Raw genomic sequence first — 9,774 nt, 5'->3', positions numbered from 1 at the left:
ATCCTTGAGATGCCTCAGGGGATGCACTTTCCTCCACAGAATTATTGGGAGAAAATCAACACCTCCCTAGGAGAATTAAGTTCCAACATGGGACAACTAAGGGTGGAACACCAAGAGCACTCCATCATTCTCCATGAGATTAGAGAAGATCAAAGAGCTATGAGGGAGGAGCAACAAAGACAAGGAAGAGACATAGAGGAGCTCAAAGAGCACCATTGGTTCTTCAAGAAGAGGAAGACGCCACCCTCACTAAGGTGGACCCGTTCCTTAATCTCTTTGTCTATTTATTTTTCTCTATTTTTCATTTACTATGCTTTATGTTTGTGTCTTATTACACGATCATTAGTATTTAAGTGTCTATGCCTTAAAGTTATGAATGTCCTATGAATCCATCACCTCTCTTAAATGAAAAATGTTTTAATTACAAAAGAACAAGAAGTACATGGTTTCAAATTCATCCTTGAAATTAGTTTAATTATTTTGATGTGGTGACAATACTTTTTGTTTTCTGAATGAATGCTTGAACAATGCATATGTCTTTTGAATTTGTTGCTTATGAATGTTAAATATGTTGGCTCTTGAAAGAATGATGAAAAAGGAGACATGTTATCTGATAGTCTAAAAAATCATAAAAATGATTCTTGAAGCAAGAAAAAGCAGTGAATACAAAAGCTTGCAAAAAAAAAAGAGAGAGAAAAATGCGAAAAAAAAGGGAAAAAGAAAAAGCAAGCAGAAAAAGCCAAAAGCTCTTTAAACCAAAAGGCAAGAGCAAAAAGCCAATAGCCCTTAAAACCAAAAGGCAAAGGTAATAAAAAGGATCCAAGGCTTTGAGCATCAGTGGATAGGAGGGCCTAAAGGAATAAAATCCTTGCCTAAGCGGCTAAACCAAGCTGTCCCTAACCATGTGCTTGTGGCGTGAAGGTGTCTAGCCAAAAGCTTGAGACTGAGCGGTTAAAGTCAAGGTCCAAAGCAAAAAAAAAAAAAAAAGAGTGTGCTTAAGAACCCTGGACACCTCTAATTGGGGACTTTAGCAAAGCTGAGTCACAATCTGAAAAGGTTCACCCAATTATGTGTCTGTGGCATTTATGTATCCGGTGGTAATACTGGAAAACAAAGTGCTTAGGGCCACGGCTAAGACTCATAAAGTAGCTGTGTTCAAGAATCAACATACTGAACTAGGAGAATCAATAACACTATCTGAATTCTAAGTTCCTATAGATACCAATCATTTTGAACTTCAATGGATAAAGTGAGATGCCAAAACTATTCAAGAGGCAAAAAGCTACTAGTCCCGCTCATCTGATTGGAGCTAAGTTTCATTGATATTTTGGAATTTATAGTATATTCTCTTGTTTTTATCCTATTTGATTTTCAGTTGCTTGGGGACAAGCAACAATTTAAGTTTGGTGTTGTGATGAGCGGATAATTTATACGCTTTTTGGCATTGTTTTTACAAAGTTTTCAGTATGATTTAGTTAATTTTTAGTATAATTTTATTAGTTTTTAAATAAAAATCACATTTCTGGACTTTACTATGAGTCTGTGTGTTTTCTGTGATTTCAGGTATTTTCTGGCTGAAATTGAGGGACTTGAGCAAAAATCAGATTCAGAGGTTGAAGAAGGACTGCAGATGCTGTTGGATTCTGACCTCTCTGCACACAAAGTGAATTTTCTGGAGCTACAAAACTCTAAATGGCGCGCTCTGAATTGCGTTGGAAAGTAGACATCCAGGGCTTTCCAGCAATATATAATAGTTTATACTTTGCCCGAGTTTAGATGATGCAAACTGGCGTTCAACGCCAGCTTCCTGCCCTATTCTGGAGTTAAACGCCAGAAACAGGTTGCAAAGTGGAGTTAAACACCAGAAACAGGTTACAAACAGGCGTTCAACTCCAAGAGAAGCCTCTACACGTGTAAAGCTCAATGCTCAGCCCAAGCACACACCAAGTGGGCCCCGGAAGTGGATTTCTGCATCAATTAGTCATTTCTGTAAACCCTACTAAGTAGTCTGATATAAATAGGACCTTTTACTATTGTATTAGATATCTTTGATCAGTTTTATGCTATCTTAGACCTTTATGGGGGCTGGCCATTCGGCCATGCCTAGACCTTGCTCTTATGTATTTTCAACGGTAGAGTTTCTACACACCATAGATTAAGGTGTGGAGCTCTGCTGTTCCTTGAGTATTAATGCAAAGTAGTATTGTTTTTCTATTCAATTCAAGCTTATTCCTATTCTAAGATATTCATTCGCACCCAAGAACATGATGAATGTGATGATTATGTGACGCTCATCACCATTCTCACCTATGAACGTGTGCCTGACAACCACTTCCATTCTACATGAAGATGAGACAGAATGATTATCTCTTAGATATCTAATACAGGGGACCGAATCCGAGATATTAGAGTCTTCGTAGTATAAGTTAGAACCCATGGATGGCCATTCTTGAGATCCAGAAAGTCTAAACCTTGTCTGTGGCATTCCGAGTAGGATCTGGGAAGGGATGGCTGTGACGAGCTTCAAACTCGTGAGTGCTGGGCGTAGTGACAGACGCAAAAGGATAGTAAATCCTATTCTAGTATGATCGAGAACCGACAGATGATTAGCCATGTAGTGATAGCGCATTGGACCATTTTCACAGAGAGGACGGGATGTAGCCATTAACAACGGTGATGCCCAACATACAGCTTGCCATGGAAGGGAGTAGGAGTGATTGGATGAAGACAGCAGGAAATTAGAGGTTCAGGAGGAACAAAAGCATCTCTATACGCTTATCTGAAATTCTCACTAATGAATTACATAAGTATCTCTATCTTTATTTTATGTTTTATTTATCTTTTTATTATCAATTCACCAAAACCATTTGAATCCGCCTGACTGAGATTTACAAGGTGACCATAGCTTGCTTCAGGCCAACAATCTCCGTGGGATCGACCCTTACTCATGTAAGGTTTATTACTTGGACGACTCAGTGCACTTGCTGGTTAGTTGTGCGAAGTTATGACAAAGTGTGAATTACGTTCCGAGCACCAAGTTTTTGGCGCCGTTGTTAAGGTTCACAATTTCGTGCACCAGTTACTCTAGTTATTTTGATGTGGTGGCACTATCTTTATTTCTGAATGTATGATCTGAATAGTACATATTTGATTTTGGAGTTGAGAATATTAGTTCTTGAGGAACAGAAACTTAGAAAAGTATTATAGATTCTCTGAAATAAGAAAAAGATTGATTCTTGAAGCAAAACAAATTGCAAAAAGAAAAAAAGAAAAAGAGAAATCAAAAGAAAAAGGTCCAAGGCTTTGTGCATCAATGGGTAGGAGGGTCAAAATTGATATAAAGCTCAAAAGAGTGGTTTTTCCTAATCATATGCTTGTGGGGTGAAAGTGACAAGTAACCCTTGAGAGTGAGCACTTAAAGTTGTGACCCATTACTATTATAGAGTATGCCTAAGTCTCTGAGCACCACTGTCTGGGAGAAATTGAAAGAAAAATCAGAACTCAAGGAGTTCCCCAATTTAGTGCTTGTGGTGTTCTTGTTTCAAGTTAAGCTTGAGAACAAAATGCTTAGAGTCACGGCTAGGCTCAAGGTACAAAGCACCAAAGAAAAGAAAAATTTGTGTTCAAGAATCAATTAGAGCCTAAAGAAGAGAATCTATAATATCATTCGAGTTCTAGTTCTGAAGGATACTAAAATTTATAAGCTTCAAGGGATAGTGAGATACCTAAACCTATTCAGAATTAGAGTGGCATTAGCCCCACTCAGTGAATAGATCTGGGCTTAAATGACAACTCAATTCTTAGATATTTTCTCTTCTTGGTCCTATATTGTTTTGGTTGCTTGAGGACAAGCAACAGTTTAAGTTTGGTGTTGTGATGCGTGAGCATCTTATACCCTTTTTTCTAGCATTTTCTAGTTGTTTTTTATTATATTTTAGTGTAAAAATCCTCTTTGGATGCTACTTTGAGTTGTTTTGGTGTTTTTATGGTTTCAGGTGAAATTCAGGTGAATTTGGCAGAGTTTTGTGCAAAAACAAAGGAAGAAAGTAGATGCTATCAACCCTGACCTCTGTGCATTCCAATGAGCATAACTTGAACTAAAGAAGTCCAATTGATACAGTTCGAACAACGTTGAAAAGCTAACTTCTAGAGCTTTCTAACGATATATATTAGTATATACTTTTCTTCTGGAATCACTGCCAAATTTGGCATTAAATGCCGAGCCTGGCGTTTAGCGCCCAACAGGGACAGAACCAGCACCAGAACTCCCCCCAGGCCATTTAGCACCAGCAGAGGAGCCAAAATCCGAATGTTGACACTCTAATTTGGGCATTTAATGTCCAAACTGGCGTTAAACACCAACAACTATCCGAATTCACACTTATGTAGGACTCTCAAGTGGATTTAGCACTTAGTAGTTTTATTTTATTTTCATTTTGTAATTTTTATTTACAAACAATATTTTTTGGGGTTAGAATTTATTATTAAGTTAGTATTTAAAGGAAAAGATCACTTGTAACTAGAATCTTCTTCCTTCTGCACTTTTCAGAAACTTATTTTCTCTATAAGTTTTAAGCAACTAAACCTCCTGGTTAAGGTTAGGAGGTCTGTTTATTTCTATGGATTAAGATTATTATTCTTCTATTTTAATTTATGTTTGATTCAATTCTAAGAATTGTTTTCGTTCTTAATCTTATGAACTGGGTGGAACGAGAGTATGACCATTTTCTACAGCAGTTCTTGTGATTCTCGTAAGAGTTATCTCGCTTGAACTACAGCTTGAAAGCACTCCTCTTAGATGGCTAATTACACAAACCGATGCGGATAAGCAACATCTATTCAGCCGGTTTAGGGTGGTTAGGGCCTTCGTGGTATAAACTAGTTTTTTGAACTTCACCCTCTAATCTGAGTTAAGTGACCACGAGAGTGGCGGTTGATGAGGTTTAGAGGAGGCTAAATCGCTAAGAGATTAGGGTTTAGACACTTATGGTTTGCCATAGAATGAATCATTCATTGTTAAAATAGTTGGTAAGACATTTTAATCTGGAAAAACTAAATATGTCCGAGACCTTAACTGTTTTTTTGTATTGATTTCACACCAAACTGTTTATTTCTTTTCTTAATTATTTATTATTGTTATGCATTTACAACAACAACAAATCTTTATTCTATTTGCCTGACTAAGTCCAACAGGATAACCATTGCTTGCTCACTCCAAAAATCCTTGTGGGATCGATCCTCACTCACCTGAGGTATTACTTGGATGACCCGGTGCACTTGCCGGTTAAGTTGTGGATATTCCAAAAATCTGCACCACATGTAGCTTAGAGCAAAACCATCTTAAGTCAAAGGAGCCAGTGGCCGGTTCCTTGTCTTTTCTCTTCCTTGAAGTATCACCGCTCTTTGGTGCCATTAAAATAAAATAGAAAAATAAGTAGCGCGACAACACCAAACTTGAACGTTTGCTCGTCCACGAGCAAATTAATATAGAACAAAGAGGATGGGGAGGATGGGGAAGAGCGAAGGGTAGTGGATGGATGGTTGGATATAAATATAGGGGAAAACAAAGAAAAAAAGGGAAGATAATGAAAGAGAAAAGTTAAAGGGTCTGGGGGATGGAGAAGGAAAAATAAAAGGGAAGGGGAAAAGAGGGGTGGTAGGGGGTTGCGGTCAGGGGGTTGCATAAGGAAGGAGGAAAAGAAATGGGAAACTGATTGAAAAAGTGGTTTGATGTGAAGAGAGATATGGGGAAGGAGATATGATTTGAAGAGAGATATGGGGAAAGAGCAAACTGACAGGGGGAATAGTGGCGTGTAGTTGGGGAGAAAATCAAGGGTGATCTGAATTTAAAATTTGAATTCAATCACAAAGAGGCCTGTTTAGCGCACCTGGCGCCAAAATGCCAGTGATGCGATGTTTGGTGCCGACCTTCCTGAACTGAATTGGAGACATTGAACGCACCTGGCGCCAAAATCCATTGATGCGGCATTTGGTGCTAACCCAAATTTTTTTTGTGGTGCCAAACGCCAGATAAACAAGTTTGGCGCCATTCACCTAGAATGAAATTCTCTTGGAGTGAGTGCCACGGCACCCAAACTGCTGGTAGCCAAGTTTGGCGCCAGCCATTCAGAATGAAATCCCCTTGGAGGGCATGCCACGATGCCAAACACTAGGTAGCCAAGTTTGGCGCCACCCATCCAGAATGAAATTTCCTTGGAGTGCGTGCCCCGGTGCCAAATGCCAGTTAGCCAAGTTTGGCGCTAGGGCATCCAAATGCAATTCCTTCTAGGGTGTTCTGTATGTCATTGACGAACTGATTTTCTATTGGTAAAGAAATTCACAATTATGATCTTGTTGTAAGTATAGCTTCTAAACCAACAGAAAATTCTTTCGTACAAACGTTTGGTTGTCACAAGTAACAAACCCCTTTAAAATTGATAACCGAAGTATTTAAACCTCGGGTCGTCTTTTCAAGGAACTGCAGGGAGGTGTTCTTATTATTGGTTATGAGTCTTGTAAATTGGGGGTTTTGAAAGTAAAGAACAGGTAATTTAAATGACAAGAAAAATAAATAAATAACTAATAAATAAACTCTTAACAAGGTATGAAAATTCGGAAGTCCAATCCTAGTTATCCTTATGAGAATTGAGTTTAATCCCACTTAGTTAACCTTTACGAAAGCAAGGGAAAGTCAAGTGGACTAATTAGTTAGATCCCCAAGTCCTAGCCAACTCCTAAAGAAAGACTAGAGTTAGTGGAATTCAATTCAATTAGCAAAAATAACAATTAACAATCACGATAAGTTTGATAACTCAAGAACCTCCAGTTAATCAATTAAAGCCAAGAATATAAAAAGCTAAATAAGAATCATAAATCTGAAATACCTCAATTTATATTAAATAAAGAAAATCCTAACATGAATGGTTCATAAGCCAATTGGGCAACATAAGTCAAATACAAATAAAAGCATTAGAGTATATAAAAGTAAAAGAGAAACATAAATTAAAGGAACATTGAACCTAAGAGGAAGTTGAAATAATAAGTTGAAATAATAAGAAATCCTAATTCCTTTAAGAGGAATCCTAATCCTAAATCTCTCTCTTCTAAAAACTACATCTAAATTATGAGAAGTGAATTATGAAAGCATTGTCATGAATGAATGGATTCTCCCACTTTATAGCATCTAATATGTGTTTTCTGGGCCGCAAACTGAGTCGAAAACAACCCAGAAATCGGTGGAGAAGAAATCTGCCATCCTGATTTTTGTCAGTGCGACGTGTCCGCGTAGAGCACGCGTTTGCGTCACCTAGCGTTAGGGCAACTATGGCAATTATATATCAAATCGAAGCCCCGGATGTTAGCTTTCCAACGCAACTGGAACCGCATCGTTTGGACCTCTGTAGCTCAAGTTATGACTGTTTTAGTGTGAGAGGGTCAGGCTGACAGCTTTGCAGTTCCTTCAACTTCTTGTATTCCTTCCACTTTTGTATGCTTCCTTTCCATCCTCCAAGCCATTCCTGCCATGTAAATCCTGAAATCACTTAACGCACATATCAAGACATCTAATGGTAATAAGAGAGGATTTAATATTAGCAAATATAAGGCCAAAGAAGCATGTTTTCAATCATTGCACAAATTCTGGGAAGGAATTGTAAAACCATGCAAATAGTATGAATAAGTGGGTAAAGAGTTGATAAAAACCACTCAATTAAGCACAAGATAAACTATAAAATAGTAGTTTATTAGTCATTCCTAATGTACCTGTTCCTGTTTTGAACGCATTGCATGAACCAATAAAATATAAAATCAAGGAAAACGACGAACAACTAATAAAACATAAATAAAATGAAAATGAATGGAATATCAAAGGATACTATGGGTTGGGTTGCCTCCCAACAAGTACTTCTTTAACGTCACTAGCATGACAGTCAACTCTGCTAAGTCAGTAGATGAGCGGGCCTCTGACAATCAACCTCGCCTCCAAGCCTATGGCTATTGACTGTGTGATAAACCCCGTTTTCAGGGTTTATCTTCTGTTGAATTTAGAGCATTTTATCAACCTTTCTCACATTTATTCAATGAAATAGCATGGTTTTGTGATTCTTCCTCATTTTGTGCTTAAGTGTGAAAACATGTTTTTAGACCTTTAATTTGATGATTTTAATTCACCTTTGATTCAACTAGATGTCTTGATTTGTTTGTTAAGTGATTTCAGGTTGAAAAGGCCAGGAATGGATTAAAGGAGTGAAGAGGAAAGCATGCAAAGTGGAGAACACATGGAAAAACCAAAGATTTGGTTGCGCTCATCCACGCGCACGCGCAACAGACGCGCACTCATGGATCGTAAAAACCCCATGGACACACACGCGTGCTGTATACGTACGCGTCAGTGCTGGCACGTGATTTTTAAGTGAAAACTTGCCCAGCAAATTCACAGAGGCTGTGGGGCCCAATCTAAACCAACTTTGGCGCCAGAACACTTAAAAGGACCAAGGATTGAAGAGCAAAGCGGGGATTCCATCACTTTTACACATAGTTTGGTTTAGTTGATGCCTTAGTTAGTTTTAGAGAGAGAAGCTCTCCCTTCTCTCTAGGATTAGGATTAGGTTTAGGTTAATAAGCTTAGATCTAGGTTTTAATTCATATTTTCATCTACTTCTACCTTTCAATTCCTTCTTGTTATATCTTGTTCTTCTATTCTTTTGTTGTAATTTCTTCTACTTTGTTTCTATACTTTGTTGTTGATCTACTCTTGTTTCTTCTATTTTCTTTTAATGCAATTTGAGGTATTTCATGATAATTGCACTTTCTTTGGTTGTTGTTGTTAATTCTTTGCAATAAGTAGTTGTTAGATTTCATTCTTGTTATCAATTTACTATGTTTTCCTTTTATACCTTCCAAGTATTTGTTAAAATGCTTGAAAGGATTTTAGAGTAGAATTTTATGTTCTTGGCTTGGGAAGGTAACTTAGGAGTTCTTGAGTTACTAATGTCCAAGTGAGTGATAATTAGTAGCCATTGACTCTAGCTCGCATTAATTCAAGTGAATAGCTAGGACTTATAGACTTGGATTGATATAGCTCACTTGACTTTCCTTTACTTGTTAGAGGATGATTTAATGGGATTGATCCTTGCAATTGTCATATTGTGGTTAGTAATAAGGATAGAGATCCTTGACCACCAAACCTTGCCAAGACCTTTTCATCATTTGAATTCTTTTGTAATTTACTTTTCTTGTTTCTTATTCAAAACCCCAAAATATACATGTCCATAACCAATAATAAGAACACTACCCTGCAATTCCTTTGAGAGACGCCTCGAAGTTTAAATACTTCGGTTATTAGTTTTATTAGGGATTTGTACTTGTGACAAACAAATTTTAGTATGAAAGGATCATTGTTGGTTTAGAGACTATACTTGCAACGCGATTTCATTAGTGAAATTCTAAACCATCAAAAATCCCGTTCATCAAAATGGCGCCGTTGTCAGCGAATTGCAATTGTGTGCCTTGTTTTTGGTTATTGTATATATGTGAATATTGTAAATACGTTTGTCTTTCGCTTGTCAGTTAGTTTTCGTTAGCTTTAGAACTTAGTTGGTTTGTTTTTGCTTCCACTATGAATTCTCACCCTTTTGGTTATGAGTTTGGTTCTAATTGTGTTGTAGGAAATGTGAACTTCAATGACCACATGTGTCAAGGATGGAACCAACAAAGATGGGAGGAGCCTCAAGGAATTGATCACTCCTATTGGCAACAACCTCGGGATACTTATAG

The sequence above is a fragment of the Arachis hypogaea genome, chromosome 13 (genome assembly GCF_003086295.3).
Source record: "Arachis hypogaea cultivar Tifrunner chromosome 13, arahy.Tifrunner.gnm2.J5K5, whole genome shotgun sequence".
In the NCBI taxonomy this organism is placed as follows: domain Eukaryota; kingdom Viridiplantae; phylum Streptophyta; class Magnoliopsida; order Fabales; family Fabaceae; genus Arachis; species Arachis hypogaea.
Note: the sequence above shows the minus strand (reverse complement) of the source record.